The sequence below is a fragment of the Lepidochelys kempii genome, chromosome 6, assembly GCF_965140265.1.
Source record: "Lepidochelys kempii isolate rLepKem1 chromosome 6, rLepKem1.hap2, whole genome shotgun sequence".
Taxonomy (NCBI): Eukaryota; Metazoa; Chordata; order Testudines; family Cheloniidae; genus Lepidochelys; species Lepidochelys kempii.
The window spans coordinates 104,763,431-104,783,658 of NC_133261.1; the positions used below are offsets into that span (position 1 = coordinate 104,763,431).

General features: G+C 43.6%; 1 protein-coding gene across 14 annotated transcripts in view; it reads right to left on the reverse strand.

Moving 5' to 3' along the window:
• The window catches only part of BTBD7 (BTB domain containing 7), a 114,627-nt gene extending 98,467 nt beyond the window's left edge, over positions 1-16,160 (reverse strand). For 6 of the 14 annotated variants that reach the window (XM_073349497.1, XM_073349496.1, XM_073349486.1 and 3 more), the window contains exon 1: positions 15,940-16,160. The gene's annotated coding sequence lies outside the window, so the exon portion shown is untranslated. Of the gene's footprint in view, positions 1-12,173; positions 12,255-14,962; positions 15,049-15,156; positions 15,286-15,939 lie in introns of all 14 variants that reach the window. The other 8 variants (XM_073349494.1, XM_073349487.1, XM_073349490.1 and 5 more) reach the window with 8 other exon arrangements.
• Positions 16,161-20,228: the final 4,068 nt, after the last annotated feature.

Genomic DNA, 20,228 nt, shown 5'->3' on the forward strand with positions numbered 1-20,228 from the left:
CCATATTAAGTGGATTCAAAACTGGCTGATGAGATTTCAAGAAGTAATCCTTAGTAGAGGAATCATCACCCAGCAGAGGTGAGTCTCATGGGGATCAGTTTTTGGCTCCAGGCTACTCAAACTTTATTAATGAAGAAAGAATTACCGGTAAAATTTTCAGACAAACTGTGGCGTGATAAACAATGGGATCAGTTACAAAAACTGACCTGGATCACTTGGTAAGGTGGGCTCATTTGAACATCAGTTTCAATGAAGCTAAATGCTAAGTCATACACACCTAGGAAAAAAGTACGTAGGTCACACTTGCAAAATGGGGGACTGTATCCTAAAAAGCAATGACACTGAAAAAGACGTAGTGGTCATTGTGGATAATCAACTGAACATGAGCTCCCAGTGTAGAGGGTGAACGTGATCCTTGTATGTATAAGCATCTAGTTAGGAGAAAGAAGGTGGAATTATTATACAGCATTATGTATATAGCATTAATGAGACCATTAGTGGACTAGGGTGTCTCGTTCTGGTGTTCACGTTTCAAAAAGGATGCTGAAAAAAATGGAAAGGGTTCTGAAAACAGCTACAAGAATATCTGCAATATGGATAATGTTGCCTTATAGTGAAAGACTTAAACTCAATTTAACTTATACAAAAGAAGGTTGAAAGGTGACAATCATAAGTACCTACAAGAACCTACATGGGGAAGAGTTCTTTAATCTACCGGAAAAAGGCACTGGAAGCTGAAGCTAGACAAATTCAGACTAGAAATCAGGCACATAGTTTTGACACTGAAGGTACTTAATCACTGGAACAAATGACCTAGGGACATATGGATAAATTCTCCATCTCTGGAAGTCTTTAAACCAAGATGGGATATTCTTCTAAAAGAAATGTTATAGCTCAGAGAGAACTTACTGGGTGAGGTTCTATGGCCTGTATTATGCAAGTGATCAGACTAGATCAGTGGTTTTCAAACTTTTTTTCTGCCAACCCAGTTGAAGAAAATTGTTGATGCCCGTGACCCAATGAAGCTGGGGCAGAGGGTTGGGGTGTGGGAGGGAGTCAGGGTTCTGGGTGCAGGCTCTGGGGTGGGGTTGCGGAATGAGGGATTTGGGGCACAGGAGGGTGCTCTCGGTTTGGGTAGGGCTCAGGACTGGGGCAGGGGTGCAGGCTTACCTCGGGTGGCTCCCAGTCAGCGGTGCAGCAGGGATGCTAAGGCAGGCTTCCTGCTTGTCCTGGGACCATGGACACCACTGCACCCTGGAAATGGCCAGCAGTAGATCTGGCTCCTAGGCAGAGGCAAGCAAGCAGCTCCCGCCCACAAGCATCCCCCTCTCCAGCTCCCATTGGCCGATTCCCAGCTAATGGGAGTGTGGAGCCAGTGCTCAGGAGGGGGTCAGTGCACGGATCCTTGGGGCCGCCCCCACCTAGGAGCTGGACCTGCTGCTGGCTGCTTCCAGGGCACAGTGCAATGTCAGAACAGGTAGGGACTAGCCTGCCTTAGCCAGGCAGCACCGCTGACGGGACTTTTAACGGCCCCGTCAGTGGTGCTGACCAGAGCCACTGCGACCCAGTGCCTTACATTTCACGACCCAGTACTGAGTTTGAAAACCACTGGACTAGATGATCAGAGTGGTCCCTTCAAGCCCTAAAAAGTATGAAAGCCAGTGTACCAAAAGCTGGTAGACCAAGAGAAATAGGGGACTGAAGTTAGAGTTTACGTTACCCAAATTCGTTGTCATACAGGTGGCAAGCATAGATTTTCACTTCACTAATACCAGCAGTGGAGGTGCTGGTGAGTATAGCAACTATGCTAAACCCAGGGAACGTGTGGTGTGATGAGTATGTTAGAAAGAGGCAAAAGTGATCCTTGCATCACATTACAGCTCGTACAAACTCAAAGATGCTAACAAATGTCAAAAGAAATAAGTTCCAGCTCTCTGTTCAAAAAGAAAGGAAATTTGAACCTACAGGGATAGGGGCTTACTGAGAACATTTTCTACTGGTAAGGATCCTCAGGACCTAATCTACCTCAGTTTTAATATAGCTGTACCTCATCAGTATGAATACTGTCATATTTTCAAAAATATTTCTCCACAAAAATACAAAAAGCTATAGGTGAAAAATAGGGCAACTGCGTAAAAATAACAGATCCCTAGAAAACCTAGGAAAGGCGCAGCCTATTAATTACAACTGACATTCTCATCAAAATAATTGTGACTGAAGACCCTCTTAAGGCCAACTGCAAGAGGGTGAAGGGGGTTACAGAAATCTCATGCATCTGCTGTGTACATTCCAGTTCACCACACAACATTATGTGAGGCCTCAAATGAAAGTCAGTGTCACACTGGTCACTGATATTATGAAACAGTATGTACATGTACTACTAAAAGAGTTATGTATCTGTACCAGAAAATTTATGTTCTTAAACATGTAAAACAAAAGCAGGACACCAAAAGGTGACATGCTTTAGACTGATAATCAAAAAGGCTGACACAGGAGGTACTGTTGTCATCATGAATAGGTCAGAATATGAACAAGAGGCTGCTAGGCAACTCTCTGACACATTCTACAGGCCATTACCATATGATCCCACTGAGGGTTACCAAAAGAAACTGTACCATCTGCTCAAGAAACTCCCTGAAGCCGCACAGGAACAAATCTACACAGACACACCCCTAGAACCTCGACCAGGGGTATTCTATCTGCTACCCAAGATCCATAAACCTGGGAGTTCTGGACGCCTCATCATCTCAGGCATTGGCACCCTGACAGCAGGACTGCCTGGCTATGTGGACTCTCTCCTCAGGCCCTACGCTACTAGCACTCCCAGCTATCTTTGAGACACCACCGACTTCCTGAGGAAACTACAATCCATTGATGATCTTCCAGAAAACACCATCCTCGCCACTATGGAAGTAGAAGTTCTCTACACCAACAATCCACACAAAGATGGACTACAAGCCACCAGAACAGTATCCCCGATAACGTCACGGCAAATCTGGTGGCTGAACTTTGTGGGTGAGGACAAAGTCACAATTTATACTTTCAAGTCAGCGGGACTAATATGGGTACCCACAGAATGCCAACATATTTATGGCTGACTTAGAACAACGCTTCCTCAGCTCTCATCCCCTAGTATCCCGCTCTTCTTGCAGTATATTGATGACATCTTCATCATCTGGACCCATGAGAAGGAGGCCCTTGAGGAATTCCACCAGGATTTCAACAATTTCCATCCCACCATCAACCTCAGCCCGGACCAGTCCACACAAGAGATCCACTTCCTGGACACTACATTGCAAATAAGCGATGGTCACATAAACACCACCCTATACCAAAAACCTACATGTCTCCAGCTTTCATCCAGACCACATCACACGATCTACTGTCTACAGCCAAGCTCTAAGATACAACCACATTTGCTCCAATCCCTCAGACAGAGACACACCTATAGGATCTCTATCAAGCATTCTTAAAACTACAATACCCACCTGGAAAAGTGAAGAAACAGACTGACAGAGCCAGAAGGATACTCAGAAGTCACCTACTACAGGACAGGCTCAACAAGGAACATCACTAGCCATCATGTACAGCCGCCAACTAAAACCTCTCCAGCGCATCATCAAGGATCTACAACCTATCGCGAAAGACAATCCCTCACGCTCACAGACCTTGGGAGATACGCCAGTCCGCACTTACAGACAGCCCCCCAATGTGAAGCAAATACTCTCAGCAACTACACACCACACTACAAAAAATACTAACCCAGGAACCAACCCCTGCAACAAACCCCGTTGCCAACTCTGTTCGGATATCTATTCAAGGGTCACCATCACAGGACATTACCACATGAGCCACACCATCAGGGGCTCATTCACCTGCACATCTACCGATGTTATATATGCCATCATGTGCCAGCAATGCCCCTCTGCCATGTCCATTGACCAAACTGGACAGTCTCTATGCAAAAGAATAAATGGACACAAATCAGACATCAAGAATTGTAACATTCAAAAACCAGTAGGAGAGCAGTTCAGTCTCCCTGGACACTCAATAAAAGACTTAAAAGTGGCAATTCTTCAACAAAAAACTTCAAAAACAGACTTCAATGAGAAACTGCAGAACTGGAATTAATTTGCAAACTGGACACCACCAAATTAGGCCTGAATAAAGACTGGGAGTGGCTGGGTCACGACAAAAAGTAATTTCCCTCTATTGATACTCACATCTTCTTGTCAACTGTTGGGAATGGGCACGTCCACCTTGATTGAATTGGCCTTATTAGCATTGACCCCACTTGGTAAGGAACTCCCATCTTTTCATGTGCTGTTATATATATTACTGCTTACTGTATTTTTCATTCCATGCATCTAATTAAGTGGGTTTCAGCCCACGAAAGCTTATGCGCAAATAAATTTGTTAGTCTCTAAGATGCCACAAGGACTCCTCATTTTTTTCCAGGCAGGGATTAAGAATTGGATCTGCCAGGATGTAAATTAACCATTTTAAGCTTACAATAGTTTCCCATTTACAAACAAAGTCAAATGTTTATGAAGTCAACAAGAAATGAACACAGGAAAAAAAATAACCTGAGGGAGGGGAAAGTGGTTAGCCTGTCTAGGAGTAAAGACAATGAACTCGGGGGACGGGGGTATTTCCAGAAAGCAAAGACAACACCTGGGCATCCTGCACCTAGGAAATAAATGGACTACGTATTTGCATTCATGAAAGCAGGGTCTCAGCCAATCTTGGTTGAAAACGCTGTAGAGGACTTTGGGTGACAAACTTCTTTAGACAGGAGGTTAGCCTATTAAGTTTAGTCTCTAGAAAGCATTTTATGATTTTGCTTTATACATAACCATTTGTTCCCAATATCCTTACTCGCCATCTCCTGAATCTCTAGTATTTGATAGTACAGTAGATTCGGCTTAATATCAATCCTGATATTAGCAGCTTCCGGTTACTGGCAACATATTGCTGGGAATCCCATTAACATCAGTCTTAATGGCATTCAGATACTAGCAATGGCACACCACTAATTAGAAACATTTTTGGAAGGAAGACACCACCTGGAGGCAGGTTTACAAGGCTGCAGCCAGGGAAGAAAGTGCTGGGGTATGTCTTCTCTGGCTGCAGCCCCGCAAACTTGCCTGCAGTCTCAGCCTACCTCAGCCCTTCCTTCTGGGGTTGCAATCTGGCAAACCCGCCTGCACACAGGGACCACACAAGTAGTAAAGGGCTGTGGGCAGAGCAGTAACAGGGAGAGCGGCTGCAGCCCAGATGCTGGAGCTGCACAGTACCTCTCCCTGTGCCCTCCAGGTTGTGCCCCGCTGGGGGACTGTATGCAGAGAAGGAAGTTCTGAGCCCTGATGCCTGGAGAGCACATAGAGAGGAACAGGCATGCAACTCCGTGGGCCCCACACCTCCCAGAAAGCACCAGAATCTGGGCTGCAGCCCCACCATCCTCCCTAACTTCTGCCCTTCCCACAGGTAGGTTGCAGGGCTGCAGCCAGGGAAGGCACCTCCCAGTGCTTGCTTCCCCAGCTGCAGTCTCACAAACCTGCCTTCTGCTTATTAGAAACTGCTGAATAATAGAAATTTTTTGATGGCAACCAAGGGGTTACTAATAAGTGGAATCTACTGTAACATATTTATAGTGAAAACAGAACATCTCAGTGCTGTGGTGTTAAGCAAAGTGCTGCTCCTCAGTTGAATCTCACAAGCTGTTACGTACTGTTCCTGTGGGAACAGCAGACCTGGTAACTCTGGCCCACCTGGCTAGACATTGCAGAGAACACTCTGAGGACTTGGGGATTGGTATGTGCCTATCATATTTAATAATTTTATTAAGATAATGTTGAAGTAAAAAGAAAACGGTACAGAGTTTAAGCATAGAAGTTTCTGGTTATTAGGGAATAAAGTACAGATCATCAAAGGGAGTATATCTACACACAGAGAGCAAAGCCTGCAAGGACCTGGAAGGCAGTGCTTGTGTCACCAGAGGCTGGTGGGTTCTGGGAGCTGTTCCACAGCAGGCACAGACAAGGCTGCTTCACCCTAAGGGCAGGTGTGGTAAGGGGTTACACAACCCTGAGTACCCCAGCAAGTATCATAACAATAAACTGCAAAACTGTTCAATGTGTCAGAATTACTTGAGATGTTCTCAGTAATGAGGATAAAAATATTTTGACAAAAAATATACCTCAATCTCTGAGTGTACTCTCCTTAAAATGATAGTTAATCCAAAATTACAAAAGCAAATACTGATCTTTTGTAAATCTCTGACTGGTAACTGACTACTGATATTTTCTGGACTCAATGGTTAGAGAAGAATTTTATCACCAGTACTGCCTAGGTTACAGAGTCATTTACTCAGTCAAATAAAAGCCTAGATTAAGCACAGAAATGCCTCCAAAAACACTTTCCCAAGACTGTTGTCTACATATTTGTAATTAGAAATTAATATTGTAGCAGTCAATGATAACCCTGCTATAATAAAAAGTCTTTCAGTATTTCCATTATAAATCTTTTTTCTGGAGGTGTTTAATAAATGAATAAAAACTAAAGTGATTTTAATGGTTGAGTCAGAGATGGGAGCTACTTTATGATCCAAATCTGATAGTTCAGAAACAACAAAAAGAACATGGTAAGCATTCAATTCTCTTTCAATTCAGACATAATAGATGGCTGAATTACCAGCATATGCACATTTCTGGAAAAATCAAACCCCATAGCACCAACTATAACAGAATTCAGTGAGAACACGGGTGCTTGGTATGTCTGAAAGTCAGGTCATAACACAATATTTCTCATGTTCTTCTACACACTGTATGTGATACCTGTTAGAAAATACTGAGCTTTCACCTAGTACATCATATTCGGTGTCAATTACACTACATTTACAGTTTCGAAACAAAAATATTGCAAAGTGCACTGCTTTGCTTTATAGTTAAAAATGTCACTTCTATTACTATACCAAATGATCCATGTCTTCATGGCTCCAAAATATGCATTTTGTCAATATTTAGTATTAATGTTTCCATCTATGCAGAACGTTTAAAGAACGTAATAGTATAATGCACCTCAAAACTTCCTAGAGGTACATCAGACTGTAATGGAGGAATCTGCACGGCAAGTAGCAGGTCTGATTAATTTAACTGTTTTTTTCTTTACCAGTAAATTATAATAATGCTTCTGAAGAAAGCACACAGCCAAAAGAAATTGAGAAATAAAGCTAATTACCTCAGCTATTTCCATGTACAATAGGACTTTATATCTGTATCAGTTCATCACCCACATATCAGACATCTGCAGCACAGATGCCTATAATGGGGCAAGACAAAATGTCAACCTTAAATGAATTTCCATGTTTGGTTTAAGACAAGAGCCTTCATGAAGAGTGAGCTAAAGGAGAGGGGATGACCAGAGAAGTCAAATGGAGAAAGAACAGGGTTTCACAGGCCCCAACAAACCATGTAATCCAGGAGTAATCGATAGCTGAACTGCAGGACAAATCTGGACCGCCAGACACTTATGAACAGACTGCAAATATCTTTACTTACTTATTGTTATTTTTGTATTATTTTCTCTGGAGTCTGGACCTTGACTACATTTTGACAAAGAAATTTGGACCTTGTCAAAAATTAATTGATTACCCCTGCTGTTATCTTATAGCATTGTGTTGTTTTGAATGGTCGACTTTAGGGGGGGAAGGTGGGGAATAAAAAGAAAAAGGTGAGTTATATGTTGGGAGCAGGAGGAAAAGAGTAAAAAAACCAAACCACCTTTCCTTTCATTAGGATTACTTTAAAAGATAAACTTGAACCACCTCCCTATCACGCAAAGGCATTATAGTATCTTGTTATAGTCTGTAAAAAAAAAAAATTAGTGTTGCAGTTGCTGTGGGAAGCAACATTCTCATTTCACATCTTAACACAAGATAAGCCAGTGGTTCTCAAATTTTTGTATTGGTGACCTGCTTCACATAGCAAGCCTCTGAGTGCAACCCCCCTTATAAATTAAAAACACTTTAAAATATATTTAATACCATTTTAAATGCTGGAGGCAAAGCAGGGTTTGGAATACAGGCTGACAGCTCGCGACCCCCCGCCCCCCATTTAAGAACGTTGTGACACCCTGAGGGGTCCCGACCCCCAGTTTGAGAACCCCCGAGATAAGCAATCCAGTCATTCAGAAAAATACTTCACAAGAGATCAGTATATAATACGTGAACATATTCCTTAAAAAATTTAAGATACCTTGGAAGGAATGCAAACATCACAAGCTGCTTAGGTTAATATAGGTATTCTTTTCAGAAAGAAGAGACTACGACATATTACCAGACACAGATAAGAACAGTCCTTGCCCCCAAAGAACTAACTAGCTGGCTAAACCAACTAGCTTAACTAAATTGATAAAAGCTACTTTTAAACCAAGAGTGTCTCCATAAATTTAAAAACATTTAAAGATAACCTTAGTTAAAGGGGTGCAAGTTTGTGTGTAGACAAGGCTTCACATGAATAAGCGTTTGCAGGACTGGACCATGATACACAGAGGATAAAACCCACTTGGAAGAAAAATAAGCTAAAGTTAACACTATCTCAAATTTCCTCCACCACCAGTCTTTTCTATTAAGTAACACTGAGACAGAGATGGCATTTGACTGCATGTTCACACGTATACGTTGTGGAAGTCTTTCCAAGGAATATGAGTGAGACGGGTGTTGGCCTGGCAAGTGTTTCCAAAGTATAAGGGACTGAGGCGGGAGAGGGAGAAGGAAACAACAAAAGCACTGAAGGTGGCACCATTAGTGGAGTGAAGGAAGACACAATGAGATCCAAGATGTAGGCCAGGATGAAGTTGTGTTGAGCCATGAAGGCAATGAGGAGAGTTTGATTTAAGATTTTATACTGTTTCCTAAAACGCACCTCCTTATTTTTCCTAGCTTTTTAGAAGTATTTTTCCTCAATTTATCAGAATGACTAACTCATGGCAATAACTTTACTTTTAAGCTTTTTAATTTTGCTTCTTTGCAGAGTTATCAAAGCAAAGACAGGCAACTCCCCTCTCGTATCACATTGTATAAAGAGATCCTGCTTCTTAGGCACACTCCTAAGGTAACTGACAAATATTATTTATGTCAGTACACAAAAGACACTCCACAGGATTAATGTTAGACAGGTTTGTACAAAGTATTTAAGCAAAATCCTGATTAAAATCTTACCACTGGACTATCAGTTACATACAAGCGAGCCATAGTTGCATCTAATCTCAATATCTGACTCCAGATCATAAGAGGACATTGGTTGGCACTAAATTTTCAGATCCACTAATTGAGGGACACGTCTCAAAGTACGTAACTCTGACAAAGTGACATTTAATAGCAAGCCTCTACATGTTGATACTGAGGCATCCATACTAACAGTAGAAGTTTAACACAGATCTGTCAATTAGTTCTGAAAGTAGCAGAATTATTAGCTCTTGAAAAAACCAAAGCTGAAAAGCTAGGGAAAGATTTTCTATACTCATTAACTAGTTAAAAGTTTAACGATGACAAATATATTTCCCTTGGGATGATCGTCTTGAGTCTTTGGTGTTAAGAAGTTGGGAGACAAATGTACTCCTTTTACCATACTTAAGAGTAACAGCTGCAAATTAGCATACTGAAATAATGCTATCTCAAATAGGATATAGTAGAAAGAGGGAGATCAAAGGTGAACAACGGGAATGATCGGGGCATGGAAAAATTCTCACATGAGGAGAGACTGAAAAGATGTACTCTGTTGACTTTAAAGACACAAACAACAGGAAATATGATGTGAGTTTACAAAAACTACAAATGGTAAAAGTACATCAGGAGCTTCTGTTCATCTCAGTACAAGAAAAAGGGGACATTCATTGAAATTGAGAGGTGGCAAATTCTAACAGTAAAATTTTTCATACAATACACAATTAGACTGTTGCACTCAGTGCCCCAAGATAGAAGCCAAAGAGCTAAAAGGATTCAAAAGAGGATCAGACATTTATATAGAGAAGATTATTCAGTTATAATAGTAAATATATATTTTTAAAAAGCTCTGGAAGTTATTTGAACCCTCAAGCTTCAGAGCATAAACTAATCTCTAACTTTGAGGGATTTGAAATAAAATTTCCCTGAAGGCAGGTTATCCCACAATTACCTACTGCAGGTCTCTCTCTCTCTGTAGCAGCTGGTACTGGCCACTGCTGGAGAAAGGATACTAACTACATAGGCCACTGGTCTGATCCAGTATGGCTATTACAGGAATGATTTAAATGTAAGAAAAGGACAGAGGCTAAACCCTCCTTCCCCCAAAAAATCTGTAAACCATTCAGTTTTACTTAGTTATTGAATTACACGCTTTTAAAATATAAAGAGTCCTTCAGTGTTTGGTGTGGACTTCTGTACTATTCAATGAACAACTTAAACAGTTTCCGATTTAACTCAATGTTTTAATGCTGCAAGAGAGCTTTGTGCTCTAGTCATGAGAACAAAGAACTGCAAGCACAGAGGATCCTGGATCCTGGTCCCAGATGAGCTGCTGACATTATTTGACTTCCTGGTGTAAGTCTAGCTAGGAGAAAAAATGGGTAAAAAGCACCACTGCACTAAAAATTAGAAGCTGCAGCTAATATTTCAGATACAAGTTACAAAATAAGTTTTCCTTAAGCCTGCTTTGCTATTTTGCTTTCCTTTCTTTTTTCAAAAGATTAAAATAAAAAGTAAAGAGATTGTGTACTGGTTTATCTGTGAAGCGTGTTGTGGTGATCTCAGTCCAGTTCCCAGCAGTCATTAGCACTCAAAACCACCATTACTATACTTTTTGGTAGATTATCATAGAATATCAGGGTTGGAAGTGACCTCAGGAGGTCATCTAGTCCAACCCCCTGCTCAAAGCAGGACCAATCCCCAATTTTTGCCCCAGATCCCTAAATGGCCCCCACAAGGATTGAACTCACAACCCTGGGTTTAGCAGGCCAATGCTCAAATCATTGAGCTATCCCTCCTCCAAAAGGGCACACCGTTGACTCATATCCAGCTTCTTGTCCACTGTAATCCCTAGGTTCTTTTCTGTAGAACTGCCGCTTAGCCAGTCAGTCCCCAGCCTGTAGCAGTGCATGGGATTCTTAGAAAGAAAGATCATAGAAATCATAGGGTTGGAAGGGACCTGAGGAGGTCATCTAGTCCAACCCCCTGCTCAAAGCAGGACCAATCCCCAATTTTTTTTGCCACAGATCCCAAATGGCCCCCTCAAGGATTGAACTCACAACCCTGGGTTTAGCAGGCCAATGCCCAAACCACTGAGCTATCCCTCCCACATAGTGTAGGCCAGGTCTACACTACAAATTTATATTGGTATAACTATGTCTCTATGGCACTCAGGGGTGAGAAAAATCCACACCACTGAGCTATGCAGTTATACCAACCTAATCCCAGTATAGACAGTGCTGTGTCGATGGGAGGGCTTCCCCCATTGACATAGTTACCGCCTCTTGCAAAGGTGGATTAGCGATGCCAACAGAAGCAGCTCTCCTGTCAGCAGAGCAGTGTCTTCACTGAAACGCTACAGCTTTTTAAGTGTGCACCTGCCCATAGTCGTATACAGGACAAAGACTGAATGGGCATGAAAATTCAATTATTCTCTCATCCCCAAAGACAGTCCTGTCAGGTCACAGCATATGTATATTGGTAGATTAACATGGGAAATATTGTGCAATTGTGTAGCAATTTCCATCAAAGCATTTAGCAGCACATTGAGAATTAAGCCTCACACATTCCTGAGAGTACCTGGGCAGTAAAAAGAAGAAGAGCGATTAGGTGACTCACCCAGTATCACAGAGTTGGGGTTAGAGCCAGATCTGAATACAGATTTCCTATATTCAGGTTGTGTGATCTAACCACAAGACTAAGCTTGCTGATTACTTTTCTGCATCTGTTCTGAAGAGAGTGTATACCAGTCTCAAAAGCCATTTGGCAACCTTCACAAATACATCTACACAAACATGTTTAGTAGTATGAAAGCCTCAGTTCTAGTTATATTTTTGTAAGTTTTAAACAAGAGTTTGCCACAATAAATCCTTAACTAATGCCAATAGCAAGTATGATGTATTTTTAAAGGTTTTCTTGTTTTCTCCACTGGTATGAACCTGGTACAAACCTGGTACTGTATCACATATGCAGCAGTTTCTTCTTATCTCAAATGAAGGCTAACTTTGGCCTCAAGGCTCTGACAGTCCCGCTGAAATTAATTCAAAGAAATGAACTAAGAGACTGCTTATTCTACAATTGCATCAGAATATGTAATATGTCTACACACAAAATTTCAAGCTGTCTCCTAAACAGGCTCAAAACCTGAGGAAACAGCCCAGCAGCATGTCTATGCATGTATTCTAAGATGGCTTATAAAAATAATTCAAGTCTTTCATATATGCATCTCTGTAAATCAACCAATGCCAGGTATACATGATTACAACACAACCATCTATGACTCAGCAGGGGAATCTGGACATACAAGGAGACTCATTTACATTAATAAGTACAACCATAAAAAATTAAGCCAGAGTAACTAAGAAAAAGTAGTTTGAGATTTCCAAACTTTAAAACTGTGTTTCTAGTCTGACCGAATATATAAAATTGGGAGGAAAATGTCAACCTACTCTAAACGCTGCTCAGCATCCTGAAGCAGATTAACATAACTTAGTGAGACTGTGTCAAAGTATAAAGAGACAAGGTGGGTGAGGTAATATTTTTATTGGCCCAACTTCTGCTGGGGAGAGAGACAAGCTTTCGAGCCACACAGAGCTCTTCTTCAGTCTCTCACCCCAACAGAAATTGGCCAAATAAAAGATATTACCTCACTTACCTTGTCTCTCTAATATCCTGGGACCAACATGACTACAACACCACTGCATATATCAAACAATAAAGAATTTGGTGTCAGTTCTTTGGAAAGCATCAGGAATAGAAACAAACATTGACTGCAAACTTGAACAGGACTTTCTAAATGTCCTCCTTTCCCACATGAAGACCCCAGGCAAGTCAACATTTGAACTGAATTACCAATTACTGCCTAACACACCAACTTTTCAAGTCATAGATAATAAAAACCTGATTCACTAGGCCAGTGATTAGTATGTGTATGTGCAGGAAACAGTCACTAAGTGCTGTATGTATACAGAGTGTGGTGTCGAAGTACAGCAGAACAGCAGAGTTACAAACACTTTGGGAATGGAGGCTGTTCGTAACTCTGAAACGTTCATAACTCTGAACAAAGCATTATTCTTGTTCTTTCAAAGTTTACAACTGAACATCGACTTGATACAGCTTGAAACTTTACTGTGTAGAAGAAAAATTCTGCTTTTCAACCATCTCAATTTAAATAAAAACAAACATAAAAGAATAAATGGACACAAATCAGATGTCAAGAATTATAACATTCATAAACCAGTCGGAGAACACTTCAATCTCTCTGGTCACGCAATCACAGACATGAAGGTCGCTATCTTAAAACAAAAAAACTTCAAATCCAGACTCCAGCGAGAAACTGCTGAATTGGAATTCATTTGCAAATTGGATACTATTAATTTAGGCTTAAATAGAGACTTGGAGTGGCTAAGTCATTATGCAAGGTAGCCTGTTTTCTCTTGTTTTTTCCTACCCCCCCCCCCAGATGTTCTGGTTTAACTTGGATTTTAACTTGAAGAGTGGTCAGTTTGGATGAGCTATTACCAGCAGGAGAGTGAGTTTGTGTGTGTATGGGGGTGGGGGGGATGTGAGAACCTGGATTTATGCAGGAAATAGCCCAGCTTGATTGTCATGCACATTGTGTAAAGAGTTGTCACTTTGGATGGGCTATCACCAGCAGGAGAGTGAATTTGTGTGGGGGGGTGGAGGGTGAGAAAACCTGGATTTGTGCTGGAAATCACTTTAGATAAGCTATTACCAGCAGGACAGTGGGGTGGGAATAGGTATTGTTTCATATTCTCTGTGTATATATGAAGCCTGCTGCAGTTTCCACGATATGCATCTGAGGAAGTGAGCTGTAGCTCACGAAAGCTTATGCTCTAATAAATTGGTTAGTCTCTAAGGTGCCACAAGTCCTCCTTTTCTTTTTGCAAATACAGACTAACACGGCTGTTACTCTGAAACCAAACATAGAAACAGTTTCCTTTTCTTGTCAACTTTTTTTTAAACTTTCCCTTTATTTTTAGTAGTTTATATTTAACACAGTACTGTACTGTATTTGTTTTTGGGGTTTTTGTTTTGTTTTTTCATCTCTGCTGCTGCCTGATTGCATAGTTCTGGTTCTAAATGCAGTGTGTGGTTGACTGGTCATTTCATAACTCTGGTGTTTGCAACTCTGAGGTTCTCCTATAGTAGGTTCAATGTATCGATTATAATTCTAGTTATAGGAAAATTATTCTCTGAAGGTACACACACCACAAGAGCATTCCTTTGAGTATATTACACTTTCAGATATTCTGCCAAGAGTAACCATTTCTACCTTTTAAAAGTTCAGACAATACAATCCACGGAGTTTATTTATATCTGGAAAAACGAGAGAACATAACCCCACCCCTCACTAAGAATAAAAGTTCCATCTACTAAGCCAGACAGTTACGCTTGCATTGAACTTCTAATTGGGAAATAAACATTTGTATTCTGGTTTCATAAACAAGAGCTTCAAAGCAGGAAACATAAGTCAGTGAATGTAAGTAAAAGGAATTCCCCTCTCCTTATGTAATACAAGTATAATACTTGTCCACAGAGAGTGGTGTTAATGTTTGTAAAGTGCTATGAGATGTACTCTTCTATACCACCTTTTAGTCAAATAAATCAAAGCTTAACATCTCTGTGTAAGGTAGATAAAGTTATTACCACTAACAAACCCATGTCCAAAATGGATGTAAGAGGAAACAGAAATACAAAGTGTTATTATTTACACACCAGAAGAGGTTGCATTTCAGTGGTGCTGTATATGCAGTTTGCCAAGCATTTCAGATGTATCACATTATGCTGTATTGGTTTGGCTACTAGGAAGAAAAAGAAACAAAGCTAAAAGATGCTGTGTTGAATTCTCTGGGCCAAATCCAGATGCGGTTTAAATGGGTGCAAATCCTACAAAGTTGATGTCTTATTACCTTCCTATTTATCTGTTAGGATGATATTTGCATTTCTGGGCATCTTTTGCTCAAGAATCTCAGATTGCCTGAAAAACACATGAAGTCTCACACCGCTTCCACCCGTGAGGTGGGAGTCATCACACCCTTCTGTGACAGAGGAAAAGTGAGAGGCATAAGCCAACAGCATGAAAACCCCATCCCACCAGCACTGGGAATGTTCCAGAGGGACAAGCACGCACATTATCCGCAAAGCGCTCCAAGTTCGTTTAAGATGAGCGAGCAATGAGATATTCATGAGAAAAACAGTTGGAGTGGGGGTCCTACAACCCACCACAGGGACGGTGCAAAGTCCTGTGGAGTGGAGAGGGGGCCAACCACTCACTGGCTTAAAGCGAGACCCTGAAGACAGCCATGGAGAAGGAAAACTAAGCCAAGCCCCGTGGGCTGAAAGGGAACCCTACAACTCAGTACGAGGCAGAAGGGGAAGCTGCCTGAGGTGGGTGTAAGGGGAGCCCTGCAGCCCAGCACTAGGGTGGGAGCGCAGGGGAACCTGGAGGGAGAGAGTGAAGGGGGCCGCAGGCCAACACTGGGGCAGGTGGGCAGTGGTGGTGCTGGAGGGCTATAGTCCAGCCCCGCCCCAGCGCTGTAGAGACGGCGGTCTGGGGCAGCTGGGCTGGAGCTCAGCTCTTGGACAAGTACCGGGAGCCCTGCGGGAGAGAGGCCACTGCGATAGGAGCAACAGCCCAGCTCCCGGTGGAAGGGGCCGTGGCCCGGAGGTGGCCCGTGAGCCCAGATACTCACCACACTGCCCCCGGTGGCTCCTCACCTCCAACAGCAGCTGCTGCCCGCGGCCTCCATTCGCGACGCGGCCCAGCCCGGCCCGCTCAGCGGCTTCTCCTGTCTCCCTTCCCCGGTCCCGCTAGTGCCGGAGCCGCCGCCGCCGCCATTTTGATCCCAAGCCCTAGCCTTGGGGAGGGGAGCGCCAGGGAGCCTGCGCGGCGGCGGCGGCGGCTCTGCGGCGCCTGGCTCACGTGGTTGGCCGTGGAGGGAGGGGAAGGCTAGCGCCCAGGTGGCTCCCCCTGCAGGCGGGCGGAGGCGCTGGCGGAGCCGCGGGCCGTGAGGAGGAACCGAGCAAGGCAGCGCCGCGGATGCTGAGGAGCCGCGGGGCGGCGACGTGGAGCGAGGAGGCGGGGCGGCATGGGGGGGGCAGCACCCCACAGGTCTCCCGCGGGCCACGCCCGCCCTCGGTGGGGATGTGCCCGCACCGAGAGCCCAGTCAGCACCGGGGCCACCAATGCGCGCGGGTCCCGCCGCCGTGGGTGTTCCCCTCCCTGCTCCTGGCGTGTGCCAGGTGCCAGCTCCGGGCCAAGTGGCGCGGCCCATAAACACAACAGGTCCAAGCACGTGAGCCCCCTGGAGCCTGACCAGCACGCCTGAGGGGGTGCCGATTGGCATCTGTTATTTTGCAATCTTCTGTTCGTTGCTTTCCCCGGCACCGCCCCTCCCGCCGCCGCCGTGTGGAAATTGTGCTCGCTTTGCGTGCCCAATTGGGGCAAGTCACAGCATTGCCCCTCTTCTCGCCGTTTTCTGGCCCATTTGAACACGCACGTGTAATTTACACCATGGTTCATAGTACTGGTGTCCTGAGACTACCGTGGGAGTGGTAGCTGCTTACAACAAGAATGAATTTAGCTCCTGTTTTGTTTAAACGTCCTGTGAGCTTGTTCACAGATTACAAGCAAAATTCTGATCACAGTCAGATTGCAATTTTATTGGAATTACCCCTGATTTATGCTGGTGTATTCTAGATCAGAATCTGGCCGCTCTAATCCTCCCCCTGCTTCTTCTACTTGTCTAGCATTATTGTATTAGACAAGGTGGGTGAGGTCATATCTTTTATTGGACCAACTTTTATAGCAGCCAAAAGTATGCTAGCTATGTTTCGGAGGAGACACAGGTCAGAACAGGTCTAGATCAGTGGTTTTCAAACTTTTTTTCTGGTGACCCAGTTGAAGAAAATTGTTGATGCCCACGACTCAACGGAGCTGGGGATGAGGGGTTCTGGGTGTGGGAGGGGCTCTGGGCTGGGGCAGGGGGTTGGGGTGCGGGAGGGGGTCAGGGCTCTGGGCTGCAGGTGCAGACTCTGGGGTGAGACCGGGGATGAGGGGTTAGGGTTGCAGGAAGGGGCTCAGGGCTGGGGCAGGGTATTGGGGTGCGGGGTTGGGGCACGGGCTTACCTCGGGCGGCTCCCAGTCAGTGGCGCAGCTGGGGTGCTAAGGCAGGCTTCCTGCCTCTCTTGGCACCATGGACTGCGCTGCGCCCTGGAAGTAGCCAACAGCAGGTCCAGCTCCTAGGTGGAGGCACACAAGTGGCTCCAAGCAGCTCTTGCCCGCAAGCACTGTCCCTCACCCCGGAACCGGCCAATGGGAGTGCAGAGCTGGTGTTTGGGGCGGGGTCAGTGTGTGGAGCCCCCATGGTCCCCCTGCCTAGGAGCCAGACCTGCTGCTGGCCACTTCCGTGGCACAGCGTGGTGTCAGAACAGGTAGAGACTAGCCTGCCTTAGCCAGGCAGCACCGCCGACGGGACTTTAATGGCCCCGTCAGCTGTGCTGACCAGAGCCGCTGCGACCCAGTCCCTTACATTCTGCGACCCAGTACTGGGTTGCGACCCGCCGTTTGAAAACCACTTCTCTAGCTGATACAGTAATAAAAATGCCAGAGGTCCTTTTTCTGCTGCATATCCTACCATTGCTAGCTCCGCTGCTACTGCAACAGTTATTTTCAAGAAAACTCTCTGTAAATAGATGTATCCAGAAAGGATCAAATCATATTGAAATTAATATGGCCAAGAGATCAGTTTTCCCTGACTCCACAGAAGCCACACAAACATGCCTCAAAGAGTTATTATTGCGTGGGGCGGAGGGTAGAGGGTGAACCACTTAATCAAACCTGATTGCCTGTGGTCCACAGCAGAACCCAACACCATGTGTTATAAGGAACAAGCATCTTTCTGTGTTGGGAAAATAACCTGCATCTGGGAAGGTTTTTCAGAGTGCATGGAACTGGATTTCATACACATTCCAAACACCAGATCGCCTCTCTCTCCCCAGCTTAGCGTGTTCATTGTGTAAGAAGTGCTGGGCACATTGAAAAAGGCATGGCCCACCACCTGTGAATTAGACACATATTTGCTTGTTGGTGAAGAAGAGCTATGATCAGTTATGTCCTCTTCTGACTGAGTTTTCTAACATTTAACGTATGGAAGAAATCCTTCCACTCAGCAAACTTTCCTAGGTGCAACAGAGCTAGCTAACTACTACAGGGCATAACATTTCCCATTCCTAAGCAAACTTATTGAGAAGCTAGGAAAAAGTCAACTTCAAAATGCAACAGTCCACAGGACCACAGCCAATATCCTAGACAAACTCTTCACAAACTGTTTTCAGACTAGAATATGGAACAGAAAAGCAAGTGGTGGTACTGATGGATGATCTCTTACAGTTCATGGATATCGGTCTATCTATGGTACTTATATGGTCCGCATTATCATAGTATCTGAGCACCTCACAATCTTTAATGTATTTACCCTCTTAAAACTCCTGTGAGGTAAGGGAATGCTATTATCCCCAGTTTTACTGATTAAGGTCATGTGCCCATCAGAACCCCCCACCCCCCAATTCGTGGAGTACCACTTGGCTCAATTCTCTCTACAGTCCTATTTTTTATTTATATGCAACTGATAAGAGAAATGATTGCACTTTATGGATTTAAATATCAACAATATGCAGATGACAAACAACTAAATATGCAGTGTTGTAGCTGTATCAGTTGTAGGATATTAGACGGAGAAGCTGGGTGAGGTAATATCCTTTTATTGGACCTACTTCTGTTAATGAGAGAGACAAGCTTCCAGGCTTTTCTCTGTGTAAGCTCAAAAGCTTGTCTCTCTCACCAACAGAAGTTGATCCAGTAAAAGATATTATTACCTCACCCACCTTGTCTCTCTTAACACACAACTCTGTATGGCATTCACAATTTACATTAATGCCACTGTTATATGGCCCTCCGGGTGCCTGGCCGAGATCAGCACCTGGATGAAGAAGAGCTGGCTAAAGTTTAACCCTGGAAAGGTAGAAGTTACAGAGCTTGTAGGCTGAAGGATTCAGAGGAACAGCCGTGTTAGTCTGTATTCGCAAAAAGAAAAGGAGTACTTGTGGCACCTTAGAGACTAACCAATTTATTTGAGCATGAGCTTTCGTGAGCTACAGCTCACTTCATCAGATGTTTACCGTGGAAACTGCAGCAGACTTTATATACACACAGAAATCATGAAACACTTTAGATAAGCTATTACCAGCAGGACAGTGGGGTGGGAGGAGGTATTGTTTCATGATTTCTGTGTGTATATAAAGTCTGCTGCAGTTTCCACGGTAAACATCTGATGAAGTGAGCTGTAGCTCACGAAAGCTCATGCTCAAATAAATTGGTTAGTCTCTAAGGTGCCACAAGTACTCCTTTTCTTTTTAGGCTGAAGGAAACACTTCAAAGAGTTGATATTCAGATATTCAGATATTCAAAGAGTTGATATTATCACCTTACTCAGACAGTATAATTATATTTTGCTGAAAGCAACACTTCTTTATTCATGGCCACCTGAACTGTGACTTTATAATGTTATAGATCAAACCATTCCTGTCCAGTTTACCACTGTTTTTTTCCAGCCACTGCTTTTTTCCGGATAGATTGCAATTCAATTTTATGGTGCTCAGGGCAGTATATCACTGTAAAAAAAAAAAAAAGTCTGTCACCCTTTAAAGTACCACATATTGACTAGTAATTGAGCAGAAAGTAACAGTATTCTCAAGTGGGCAAAACATAAGACTAGAGATTGATGTTTATTATGCTAAGTAGGCATCTTTAGTGGTGATATTGATGTGAGACTCCAGGCATATAGGCCTGGGCTATTACCAGCTCTTTATCTTAACCCTCCCCTTATTTATTTCCCACATGCCTTTCTTGCTGCCTGGCTCCTGCTGTGGTATGATAGAACCAGCAATGAGACCAGGCTGTGCAGCTCTCTCTTGGGACTCT